At 38.8% G+C, this 14197-nt stretch overlaps 1 pseudogene; it reads left to right on the top strand.

The window, feature by feature from the left end:
* Positions 1-606: 606 nt before the first annotated feature.
* On the top strand, positions 607-3982 carry LOC149190191 (pentatricopeptide repeat-containing protein At3g12770 pseudogene; annotated as a pseudogene).
* Positions 3983-14197: the final 10215 nt, after the last annotated feature.

The raw sequence follows: 14197 nt of genomic DNA, 5'->3' as shown, positions 1-14197 counted from the left end.
TCCTATTTAAACAAGTTGATAAACTGATTTTTTCACCTTTGTCCTGAGGATGAACCACATTAGTTGGTTAGAAATGTACACCAACAACTTGAAATATGATTAATCCTAAAAACATTATCAAAATCAATATAGATCAAAAAATCTAAAATCTAAATTTTTGTTCTATTTTTTACACATATAATTTACATATTAATTTTTTTATAATTATTAATGATAATAATAATAAATTCACACAAAATTATAATTTAGTTCATTGTTATGATTTTTTATTTTCTCTGCCAACTTTTACACTCACTCTTGTGAGTCATCGTGTAGTAAATGGACTTAAGAAATTCTGCTTCACCTTGTAGCTCTTACGCTCTTACTCTTCTAAGTTTATAGAAAATGCACTCTGTAACTCTTACACTCTTACTCTTCTAAGTAATCTTGTAGTAAATAAATTTCAGAAATTCATTATTAATGATAATAATAATAAATTAACATAAAATTATAATTTAGGTTTTTTTTAATATTTTAAAATGTATAATAAATTAAATGACTGACAATTTAATTTATATAAATATACCAATTTTACATCCATAAGATAACATTCTGCTTCACCCGCTCTTACCCTTACTCTTACCCTCACTCTTCTAAGTAATCTTGTAGTAAATGGACTTAAAAGAAATTCTGCTGGACCTGTAGCTCTTACGCTCCTCTAAGTTTGCAGTAAATGGACTTGCACTTTGTAGCTATTACACTCTTACTCTTCTAAGTAATCTTGTAGTAAATGGATTTCTCCTCTAAGTTTGCAGTAAATGTACTTGCACTCTGTAGCTCTTACACTCTTACTCTTCGAAGTAATGGATTTCAGAAATTCTGCTGAACCCTGTAGCTCTTACACTACTACTCTAAGTTTGCAGTAAATGGACTTGCACTTTGTAGCTCTTACACTCTTACTCTTCCAAGTAATCTTGGAGTAAATGGATTTCTCCTCTAAGTTTGCAGTAAATGGACTTGCACTCTGTAGCTCTTACACTCTTACTCTTCTAAGTAATCTTGTAGTAAATGGATTTCAGAAATTCTGCTGGGCCTTGTAGCTCTTACACTCACTTTTCTAAGTAATGTTGGAGTAAATGGACTTGCTTTCTTAGTACAAATGCAATAGAAAATTTAGATATTGAGATTGCTGGACCATGTGGTGAAACAATACCCTCACGAGTCTTGAGTATTGCCCAGTTCTGGCCGACAGCTTCAAAAATTCGATCAGAGTTCCGGATTGATTAAATCTCCTCTACCACCCATCTCTAATCACTGGGAGGAAGTTCTTCACTGTTGTTTGGGTTGCTCAGCAGCTTGATATCGGCTGATCCATTCCTTCACCACTGCATATGATTTCGTTATAACAGCTGTTTGAATTTTTTTATTACCATTCCTTCACCACTGCATATGATTTCGTTATAACAGCTGCTTGAATTTTTTTATTACCATGGCAATGGCAACGGCAATGACGTCTTCCGTGCCGCCATTGCTCGTACTACAAACCCGAAACCAATTGCATCTCCAACAACCAACAGACATCTTTCCCCAGTCTCCATTTTCCACACCGAATTCAGTTTCCATCGCTCTCAAAACGCAACCCAGACGAAGACAGCGTCCTATCCCCACAGCTAAAGAAGGCATTGATACAGAGAATCCATTGATGAATCAGTTTGAAAATTTCCATAAGGATGGAACTGCGGTGGATCCTTCTATATACGCCTCTCTCTTGCAATCCTGCGTGGACATGGAAGCTCTGATTGAAGGCAGGCAACTCCATGCTCGCATCCTCGTCGCAGGACTCGGCCACAATGTGCTTCTGTCTAGTAAGCTTGTGAATATGTATGCTGTCTGCGGTATTCTGATGGATGCTCGTTTAGTTTTCGAAAGCATTGCCGTGTCCGATCGAAATGTCTATTTATGGAATGGGGTAATCAAAGGTTATGTGAGGCATGAGCAGTTTGTCGAAGCTGTTGGGCTTTATTACAGAATGCAGGGGACGGGTGTGAGGCCTGATCATTACACGTTTTCTAGCGTGCTCAAAGCCTGCGCTACCTTATCGGCTCTGCGACAGGGAATGGAGATTCACGCTCAATTAAACGAAGTGGATATTGCTCGTATGTTTTCGTGGGGGGCGCGCTTATGGATATGTATTCGAAGTGTGGTATTTTGAAGGATGCAGCCAAAGTGTTTGAAAAAATGTCTGAACGAGATGTCGTGTTATGGAGTTCCATGATTGCAGCGAATGCACACAATGGTTGCCCTGCTGAAGCTCTGCAGCTCTTTCGTCGGATGCAAGAGGGGGCGAAGGGTTTGAAGCCCAATTTGGTGACGATTGCGAGCATTCTACCCGCTTGTTTGGATCTGAAGCAAGGGAGGGAGATTCATTGTTATGCTATTAGGAAAGGGTTCGAGTTCAATGTGTTTGTGGGCAATGGTCTTGTGGCAATGTATGGGAGATTTGAGAGGTTAGAGGATGCATGTCAAGTGTTTGACAGAATGTTTAAAAGAGACGTGATCTCATGGAGTGCCATGATTAGAGCGTATGTTCAGTGTGGGCATGCTGATGAAGCCTTGAATCTGTTTTCTAAGATGCATGAAGAGGAGAATGTGAAGCCTAATGCGATGACAATGTCGTGTGTTCTTCATGCGTGTGCTGAATTAGCAGTTTTTCAGCAGGGCGTCGAGATCCATGCATACATACTTAGAAATGAAATCGAGTGTAATGTATTTGTGTGGAGTGCACTCATAGATATGTATTCCAAATGTGGTAGCGTAGACATTGCACGCCAAGTGTTTGATGAAATGCCTCATAGAGATGTAGTCTCCTGGACAGCTATGATTGTAGGGTATGGACTAAATGGGTATGGCAAGGAAGCTCTTGCACTCTTTGACCAAATGCAAGAGGCAGGTATGCAGCCAAACCATATCACATTCATGGGTGTTTTGTCTGCTTGCAGCCATTCTGGCCTTTTGGCTGAAGGCTGGTTGTATTTTGAGCGCATGAACAGAGATTATAACCTTTCACCTAATGTAGAGCATTATGCATGTATGGTTGACCTTCTTGGCCGTGCTGGGCGCTTGCAAGAGGCTGAAAAGTTGATAGAAAGTATGCCAATACAGCCTGATGCTGGTGTCTGGGGAGCATTGATGAGCGCGTGTAGGATCCATTGCAATGTCGAATTAGGAGAACGTGCAGCTAAGCACCTTTTTGATTTAGAGCCTGAAAACGCTGGAAATGCTGTACTTTTGTCAAATATCTACGCTGCTGCTGGCAGGTGGGATGATGTGGCAAAGGTGAGAGCAATGATGAAGGAAAAAGGATTGAAGCCGAGGCCTGGATGCAGTTGGATTGAGGTGAAAAATAGAGTCCACACATTCCAAGTAGAAGACAGAACGCACCCACATTGGGAGGAAATATATTCACTGTTGAAGAGCTTGTCAAGGCAGATGAAAGAGGCTGGCTACGTGCCTGATACGAAGTTTGTGCTTCAAAATATAGATGAAGAGCAGAAGGAATACATCCTCTGTAGTCACAGTGAAAGACTGGCAATAGCTTTTGGTCTTATTAGTACTTGCCCCACTAAAGCTATCCGAATCAATAAAAACCTTCGCATGTGTGGTGATTGTCATATAGCCTCCAAGTTCATTTCCAAGATTGTTGGGAGAGAAATTATTGTGAGGGACACAAATCGTTTTCATCATTTCAGGGATGGAGTTTGTACTTGTGGAGATTATTGGTGACAAACTTGAGCTTGCATAGCATGCTTAGACATTTATGTTGCCTTGCCTTGCTAGATGGGAAATATGCACTCTATCTTTCCCCTGCATCGTTGTATTATGTGTAGAGCCAGGGCAGTAGAGTTTGGTGACTTAACCACCCCATTGTTACTGGTGTAAACCATAGTTACAATATACAAATTTGAACTAAGATCCGGATTAAGTACAATTAAAAAAAAAAGCCTCACACTGTAAAAATTCCAATTGAAAACAAACAATATCCAGCAAATTATATGTGCATCTTCTCTATAATATATACAGTAACGAATTTAAAGTAGGGAATTATGGTCTAACTTGATGAATTCTCAAAACGAGGCTAGGTCTTAAATATGGGTTATTAATTTAATTAATAAGTATTAAACAAGAAAGGCCAATTATGAACTAATTTGAGAGTTCATTACCTTAGGGCAATAATACCATAGTTCAGGTTTTATTGGAATCCACGATTCGCTGCACATTGATGAACCCTCAAGGCCACGTAAAATTGAAGAGAGATGCGATCAAGCTATCTAAATGGATGGAATTAGTAAGGCCTAAATGGATGGAATTAATAAGGCTTTTAGATACGAAAGCCAAGTTGTGTTTCCAAAATAATGGAGAAATTCTAGAATAAACATTATTAGGCTTTGTTATGCATTGCTATTATGTCTTTGAGATTGTTTATCTTAATTATCCTTCAGATCTCATTTTTTAGGAATTTGTTCAAACTATTGAATGGAATTATATTCCTATAAATCTAAGATGATGCTGGGCTGATGAATGTGAAAGTAGGGGGGCAGCCTCTGTGTGTGAGGATTGTCTCACCTGGAGCTAGATCACTGTTTCCATTAATTTATCTTGGCATCAGAGTTGCCGATGCGTTGGAGCATTGTGCCTGTGGAGATCAGTTAGGGAGCTGTTGTGTGTGGAAAATAAGTGCGCGTTGAAGTCTGTGCGTTAAGTTGTGTGTTGAAGCTCATTGTAAGCAGAATATTGAGAGTCCCATGGAGGAATGCGACTAAGAAGTTAGTCGGGCAATGATATAACAGACATCTGAGCCAAAACTTGTCGGGCTTGTATTTTCTTTCTCTAGGCGCAGCCCTGATTGAATTAATTGATTTCATCATGAATGGGTGTGGTGTTCAGTTATTGAGTTTTTGAGCTGCTAGTGGGTAGGCTTATGCATGCGTATACCCCCTTCGACTCATGAGAAATGCGCTTATAGCTCCTGAATTGCTTCAGTACTCGGTCAACTGTCTCTACTAGTTCAGGATTAGCCACTTGGGCCACTCAATATGCATTTGAATCTGCATAGCGGGAAAGTAGTACCAAATCAAGAATCCCATATTGGGCCAAAGGATGGGATGCTTGCATTTTTACATCCGTTCACCACATCGTTGTGTCCTCTTGGATTGCTGGTCATGATCACCATTTTAGCCCCTAACCTTCTTACTGATTTATTTGTCATATCCAAAACATCTGGTCAACCTGACGCAATGGTGTCTTGTTCTCTCCCTTCTGGCTCCTTGCCTTTGAAGATTCTAAAGATCAGTCACAAGGCAATAGTGGAGGAAGCAAACAATACAAAGTGAGTGAATTGTTAAGTCATGAGTGATGTCTCAAGTGGAAGCTGCATGAGGACTTGTGCGCATGTTGTGTAAGGTATTATCGTGCTACATGAACCTGAGTGAATGCCTGGAATTGGTGTTGAAGACTGCAATGTTGTTCAAATTATAAATTCAATAAAGTATGAGGAACCTATGATCTGAAGGCTGAAGAAGGGAAGGTAATTTGCCAACACAAGAAGGTAATTTGTAGTTTTGAAGTTGGGGAATATTTTTTTTTTCCAAAATGGCTAATTCTTTGGCAGAATCTTATTTAAACAAAGCAAACAAATTAAGACGGATACAATTATGTGAATTGGAAGTTCAAGCTTCAAAAGGAAGACACCAATGTTTGGCCCATTGTATCTGGACAAGAAGACAAACTTGTAGCCCCCTTAAACTCAGTGTAGGATTGGGAGAGTTGTCCGAGCAAGCAAAAGTACTTCTTAGAATGTTCGTGAAGGACAATATTATTCTACATATTAGAAACTGCAATATGTCTAAGGAGACATAGGATATCCTTAAACGCTTGTATAAAACAACCGATACAAACTGAATTTTGTTCTTAAAAAGTGAATTGATTTCAATGAAAATTGAGGAGATTGAAAATGTAAACAACTTTATTTCTAGAATTAAAGATTTGAAAGACAAACTGGGTGATATTGGTGAACAAGCTTCTAGCACATATTTGGTAACTATATGGTTGAATGGTATGTTAGAAGAATATCATATGTTTATTATAGATATTGCAGCCCGAGAAACAACTCCTACATTTGATGAACTCATAGGAATTCTTTGCAAGAAGAAGAAAGGAAAAATCTTAATTGCGGGTCTCAAAATTCAAACTTGGCGTTGGTGGGAAAGCAACCTTCCAGAGGAAAGCCATGGGAAAACAATGAGGGAAGTAAGCCACCATATGTAAAGCCACATCAAGGTATGACACCACCAAAGTTTGATGCTAATGTTAAAAGGAATGATGCATGTTCTTATTGTGGCAAGTTTGGACATTGTATTAGAGATTGCTTTAAAAGGAAGTATCATGAGTCCCAACGTAGAAACAAAAGGCATACTAATCATTTAGCTGATAGAGGAGAAACAATGAGTAACGACTTCAACAATCTTAGATTATTTATTTTAGGTGTTTCCCTGTCCATTGAATCAAATGACTCAAATGCATGGTTTATTGATTTTGGTGCCTCCATTCATATGTCTTGTAATAAGGACTGGTTTGAAAATTATCATGAAACAAATAATGGTGCTAATATATATCTTGGGAATGACTGTTCACATTAAATTAAATGATATGGTGATGTATCTATGACATCACCAAATGGTTGTGTTAAGCAGATTCAAAATGTGATGTATGTGCTTGTTATAAAGAAGAACTTGATCTTAGTTTCTATCATAACAGATCAGGATGTGAAGGTAGAATTCGTAAAGTCACATTCTATTGTGAAAGATATGCAGGATCATCACCAGGTTATTGCAACAAGAGTAAAAGTTGGTGGCTTATATAAGCTTGATGTGATGAGTAAGAGACATCAGGCGTTGGCATCTACAACCATGACAAATAGAAGTTTTATGGCACCAAAGGTATGTGTCACCTTAACTATCATGATTTGTTACTACTTCAAAAACAAGGAATGATGGAGGGACTTCCATTGCTTAAAAATGAACATACTGCATGTGAAGGGTGTGCGTAAAGGAAGCTACATAGGGAAGAATTCCTTACTCATACAGATGAAAGAAAAAGAGACATTCTTGAACTGGTCTATACAGATGTGTGTGGTCCTATGCATACAAGATCATTTGGAGGAACATACAATTTCTTGAGCTTTATGATGATTGCACAAAATATACATGGGCTTATTTTATGAGAAAGAAAAGTTATGTATTCGAATACTTAAAAATAATTTAAAAGTATGGTTGAGAAGCAAACAACATGACCTTCTGATCAGATCAAGGGGAAGATATATATCAGGTGCATTTGCCAAATATTGCAAAGCCTATGGAATTGTGCAACAGTGGATGGTGCCACATACCCCACAACAAAATGGAGCAGCTGAAAGAAGGACAACCTTAGTAGAATATGCACAAAGCATGATAAAAGGTACCAATGATTTTTGGGTTGAAGCTATTAGTACTGTTGTTTATTTGAAAAATAGTTTCCAACTAAAAGTTTAAACTATAAAACTCCTTTTGAAGTTCCTTACGGTTATAAACCAATAGTAAGTCATTTAAGAATATTTGGAAGTACAACATTTTCTCATGTTCCCAAAGAAGATAGGAGAAAACATGATGCAAAAGCAATACAATGCATTTTTATTGGTTATTGTTCTTATCGCAAAGCATATAACATCTTTGATATCTACACACATAAAGTTTTTACAAGTAGAGACTTGTTATTTCATGAGCATGCAGATGAAGGGCATAAGGTGGATCATTTGATGCATGTCATATTCCTTATGATCACGATGATAATGTCAGAGTAGTAGATGATAAACAAGAATAGAAACAAGAGGAAGAATCCAACATGGACACTTCAAGCAGCCAAAGCAGCATTTGATGCATGTCATATTCCTTATGATCACGATGATAATGTCAGAGTAGTAGATGATAAACAAGAATAGAAACAAGAGGAAGAATCCAACATGGACACTTCAAGCAGCCAAAGCACACTAGGAGGAGGATATCATTCACCACAAAGCAGAGGAAGAGGTGGCAACAATGAAGCACCAAGGAGGTCATCACGTCAACCTCAAATACCTGTAAGGCATGAAGACTATGCCTTGATGACTGAAGTAATGAATGTCATAGAACCTTTGAATTTTGAACAAGCTAAAGAGCATAAAGAATGGAGAGATGCAATAAAGGAAGAGTATGAGTCCATAATGAAAAATTATACATGGGAATTAACTGAATTTCCTGAAAATAAAGTTCCCATAGGATCCAAATGGTTGTTTAAACCCAAATTTAATGTTGATGGTAGTATAGATAAATACAAAGCTAGATTGGTTGCAAAAGGTTATTCACAGAAAGAGGGAATTGATTATGAAGACACTTTTGCACTTGTAGCTAAGCTAAATACAATTATATTAATGATTGCATTAGCTACAAAACATAATTGGAAACTACATCAGTTAGATGTTAAGTCTACTTTTCTTAATGTGGAATTAAAGGAAGAAGTGTATCTTGTTCATCTAGAATGATTTGCAAAGAATGTTCAAGAGCATCTTGTTTATAAATTAAAGAAAGCTTTATACGCACTGAATAGGCACCAAGATCTTGATATGTAAAGATTGACTCCTTTCTTCAGAAAGGTTTTATGAAAAGTAAGAGCGATCCTAACTTGTATCAAGTCAAATCAGAAGGGGCATGTTGCTTTGATTTCCTTGTATGTTGATGATTTTATTGTAACAGACAATGCTTCTAAGTTGATTGAAGAAATAAAAAAACAACCGTGACAGGTTTTTGAGATGAAAGACCTTGGTGAATTGCATTATTGATTAGGTATTGAAATATGGAGAGAAGATTGTTGAGATTTGGTAGCTTGGGAGGTACTCCAAGCCCTAAGGTTCGAGGTTTGGAGGTTGGAGTACCACAAAAGTGCTTTGTGGGCTTGGAACCCAAGGTGTGGGCTTTGCACCCAAGCTTGTGGGTGTCTAACCACAATGATATTTTGGCATGTGATGATTTGAGATGATAGAGGACCTCGAGAGCAACCGGAGACAACGAAAATCACTCAAATCTGAGCTCTAGAAATGGAGATATGAATTTTTCTTTGTAGTTGGTGAGTTTTGCGACACAAAAGTAAGGTTGGCTTGGAGTATTAGAGTGCCACAAGACATGTTGGAGCACACCACATGAAGCCCTTATGTTTTGTATAAATATAAGGTGAGTTGGAAGTCATTTCACACATCAGAAAGTGCATCTATCTCATAGAGATCACATCTGAGGCAGCCACAACTAGGAAAAGAGGCTAGACGTGGAGCATTAAGGATTGTTTTGGGTTCGGATCGCGCAGGTTAGTTCACTGTTCAGGATAGGTGCGAGGGCTGCGAGATATCATCTTGCACGGTCATGAGGGACGCGCAGGTTAGCCTAGGACAATCACGAGGGCCACGCGACAAATTTTTCTGAAGTCGCAGATTCAGGGCGTGCAGGTTTTCCCAGTACAACCGCAAGGGCTGTAGGGGTTTTCCCAGTACAACTGCGAAGTCCATGCATATTTCCCCAGTGCAGCCACGAGGGCTGCCCGAGATTTTTAGGTACAACTGCGAGGTATGAATTGATGTGTTTATGTTGAGTTGGATGCTAGGTGGATGAGGTCCTAGTGTGGACAATTTTATTGGACATTTGAGATTTGTTGGAGGGCAACGTGAAAGTGCCCAAGTCTGCCCTAAGTGAAATAACTTGACCGAAAAAGGTGGCTGCGAGGAGTGGTAGTTTGAAGGAGCTCAAGGTTTCACCAGCCAGGAGCAATTGTTGACATCCTGTGTTCATTGTTGGAGAAGCGACATTCGATGATGATAGGTGGCAACCCCCCTGCCTTATGTTAGTCTTCATTGGAGAAGCGCAGGAAGACTATAATGGGAAGAAAAAGTCCCAAAAGAGTCGAGGAGCAGCAGTGGGTAGAAGTCTCAAAGTGGTGTTGCCTTGAAGGACGAAGGAGCAACTAGTGAGCATGAAGACCCTATTGGTTGGTTATAGATGGACTTATCATCAGTTAGATGGAAGATTGGTTAGTTGAGTTCAGTGGCTTAAAGGAGTTGGTGCATTGATAGAGGCAGGTGCTACAGAATGAAAGAAAAGGACCCACAGTGTATAGGATACAACAAAACAACTGTGAGCGTGCACTACATCAACTAGATCATCAAATTATCTTGTATTTTGTATTCTTGTACTAGTGGATATTTGAGGGCCATTATCCCTGGTACGAGAGTCGTAGACTGTTGTATTATATTAGTTGGATTAATATAATGAAGATTTGGTTATTGTACAAAATTGTGTAAAGTTGTATATATTTTTTCCACTAGTAGATTTACTATTGTATATTGTTTTGCTGTGCAAAGTAGACTTGTTGTGATACTTGGTTTGGTAGCGTCAGTGATTTAAGATTCTATCCTAGACACCAGTATCGTTGAAAAACAACATGGTATCAAAGTGTGTCTGAGTTACTTTGAAGGGGCAGTGACTCAAAGTGTGCACAACGAAATACAACTTAAGAGGGAGTTGGTCACATTGTAAGGGAAGGGCCCACTACAATGTCAGAGTTGCAGGTTGGTCTCCGGTACGAGGACATGTTGGAAGGGTTGTCCAAGTATAGTCCATGGAAGGAAAGGGTCAAGTTGGTCTTGCAGGTCAACAGGATCTAGGAGTTCGCCGAGAAAGCAATCAAGAAACTGACAAACCCTAAGGAGCTGGAAGTGTACGAGGAATTGGATATGAAGGGAAGATTGATCATCCTAGATTGTGTGAAGGATTCCTTAATATCTCATTTGTCCAAGAAGAACTCTGCACATGAGATGTGGATGGCTCAACAAAATTTGTTCCAAAATAAGAACGAGAATCGGGTATTAGTATTGAAGGATAATTTGAAGTCCACCAAGATGATGCAGGGTGAAGGAGTGACTTCGTATCAGACGAGGTTGTCTCAAGTTTGAGATGAGGTTGCTGCCGTTGGTGTGTCTATTTCAGATTTTGATATGGTGAGGATTGCTTTGAAAGGGTTCGCTGAGGAATGGAAGCCCTTCATCAAGGGGATTGTTAGAAAATTATATATTACAGAGCAATGGAACACATAGAATATTGCAGAAATATAAACACAGAAAACACATAAAACCAGAGAGACACAGATATACGTGGTTCACTCAGTTCGGGCTATGTCCACCTTGAACAACCAGTCCTTCCTTTCTATTATCCAGCAAAATGAAGAGACACAACTTACATCAGATTCACTGTAATATCCTCTGTTTTCTCTCACAGTCTCACCTCTTTGTTTCTCGCTAGGAGAATACACATCTATTACACAGCCTCAAAAATACAATGCCCTCATACAAAGAGAGGGGTTGCCTTCTAGGGCAAAAAACTCTAAACTAAACATAAGTTCTACAGTCAGATCATCCGCCTAATGAACGACCTAGATTGACTAGAAATTATTATACTTTTACAAGGCAATTTTACATTACTATACTTTTTTAGCTTTGGCCCCCGGACCCCTCAGCCGGGGGATCCCCCCCCCTGAACTCCTGCACAAGTCCCCCGGACAAGTCCCCCTTGCACCCCCCTGCGTGGAGGGGTGTACAAACTTCCTGAGGTATACATCCGGCTGAAACAAAGACCTCTGAACAATCATGCTCCACACCCAACAATCTCCCACTTGGAGAATGATTGTAGCAACTCCATCGTTGCTTCATTTGCTGGGCAATGACTCCTCTTTGGACCTAGTTGTTTCTCATCTTCATCATCATCCTTGAAGACCAATTGAAACTGGGCATATTCTCAGTTTCTCCTTGGTTACAACGGTTGTTAGCATATCTACAGGATTTTGGCTAGTGTGTATCTTTTCCAGCTTCAACTCTCCATCTTCCAACACTGATCGTATGAAATGGTACTTGAGCTGTATGTATTTAGTCCTGGAATGAAATGTTGAGTTTTTTGCAAGATGAATGGCACTTTGGCTATCACTGTATAATGTGCCCATATCATGTTCCTTACCCAATTCACCCATAAACCTTTGTAACCAAATCATTTCTTTACTAGCCTCTATAGTAGCAACATACTCTACTTCTGTTGTTGAAAGTGCAACAACACTTTGGATTTTTGAAACCCAACTGACAGCTGTTCCACCTACAGTAAATACATATCTTGTAGTGCTCCTCCTGTTATCTTTGTCACTTGCCATGTCTGCATCAACATATCCCTGTAGAGAAATGTTTGAACCACCAAAGCATAATGCTTGATTTGTGGTACTTTTCAAATATCTGAGAATCCATTTCACTGCCATCCAATGTTCCTTTCCTGGATTGTTCATGTACCTGCTTACAACTCCCACTGCATGTGCAATATCAGGCCTTGTGCAAACCATTGCATACATTAAGCTTCCAACTGCTGATGCATATGGAACTTTAGAAATATAATCCATGTCTTCTTGGGTCTTTGGGCACATTTCCTTACTAAGTTTGAAATGGCCAGCAAAAGGTGTACTAACTGGTTTTGCATTGTGCATATTAAATCTTTTCAACACCTTTTGTATGTACTCATTCTGAGACAATGTTAATTTGCGATTTTTCCTGTCTCTAGTTATTCTCATACCAAGGATTTGTTTTTCAGCTCCCAAATCCTTCATTACAAATGAATTTGCAAATTTTCTTTTGAGCACATTTATTTTCTGCATGTTAGACCTTGCAACAAGCATGTCATCTACATACAATAACAATATAATATAGCTGCCATCATTTTGCTTTTTCAGATAAACACAATGATCAGAGTGACATCTAGTATAACCTTGTTCAGACATAAACTTGTCAAATTTTAGATACCACTGCCTTGGAGCCTGTTTTAAGCCATACAAGCTCTTCTTCAACCTGCACACTAGTTTCTCCTTCCCTTTTACCTCATATCCTTGTGGCTGTTGCATATATATCTCTTCCTCCAAATCCCCATGGAGAAAAGCTGTCTTTACATCTAATTGCTCAAGATGCAAATCTTCAACTACTACTAGACTTAAAATAGTTCTGATTGGAGTCATTTTAACAACAGGAGAAAATATTTCATCAAAATCAATACCTTTCTTCTGTGCAAACCCCTTCACCACAAGTCTAGCTTTGTACCTTTGTTTTCCTCCATCTTCTTCCTTCAGCCTGTAAACCCATTTATTCTTCAATGTAGCTTTTCTTGTAGGCAACCTGACTAAGTCCCAAGTCTGGTTATGCATTAAGGAGTCCATCTCTTCTTCCATGGCTACCTCCCACTTCTTCTTGCTTTCAACCTGCATTGCTTCTTCATAACATTCAGGTTCACCAGAATCAGTCAACAATAAATAATATAATGAAAGAGAGTATTGTTCAGGGGGTATACTTATCCTGGTAGATCTTATAACACCACTTTCAGGTGTTTGGCGTGCCTGTTACTGTTGTGGTGGTTGCTGTTGTTGTGGTTGTTGATTATTATTATTTTCAGGTACCTTTACTTTTTCAGTTATTTCAACAAGAACTGCGTATTCCTTGTTTTCTTTTTCCTGTTTCTTTTCCTGCAACTGATTCTTATACAAGACCTTTTCATTGAATATTACATCTCTGCTCCTAATGATTTTGTGATTTTCGTAATCATATAAGCGATAACCAAAATCATTAACACCATATCCAATAAAGGTACATTTCTTTGACTTTGCCTCAAGCTTTGTTCTATTTTCTTTATTAATATTGACAAAGGCCTCACAACCAAAAGGCTTTAAAAAATAGTAGTTTACCTTTTTACTTGTCCATGCTTCCACTTGAACACCACCATCTAAGGAATTTGAAGGCCCTCTGTTTATTAGATAAACAACAATATCTACAGTATCTGCCCAAAATTGTATAGGCAATCCTGCATGCAATCTCATGCAATTTGCACGCTCCATGATTGTTCTGTTCATCCTTTCTGACACACCATTTTCTTGTGGTGTTCTTGGAACTGTCTTCTCTCTGCGAATTCCATGCTCTAAACACTACCTATCAAACTCTTTGCTGCAATATTCACTTCAATTGTTTGATCTGAGACACTTCAATTTCCTTCCTATCTCAATCTCAACCAAAGCTTTCCATTTCTTGAAAGTA

Source organism: Pinus tabuliformis, chromosome 3_1, assembly GCF_031772625.1.
Source record: "Pinus tabuliformis cultivar Carrire ecotype Pingquan chromosome 3_1, CPIR1, whole genome shotgun sequence".
Classification (NCBI taxonomy): Eukaryota; Viridiplantae; Streptophyta; class Pinopsida; order Pinales; family Pinaceae; genus Pinus; species Pinus tabuliformis.
Note: the sequence above shows the minus strand (reverse complement) of the source record. Positions and strands in the feature narration are given on the sequence as shown.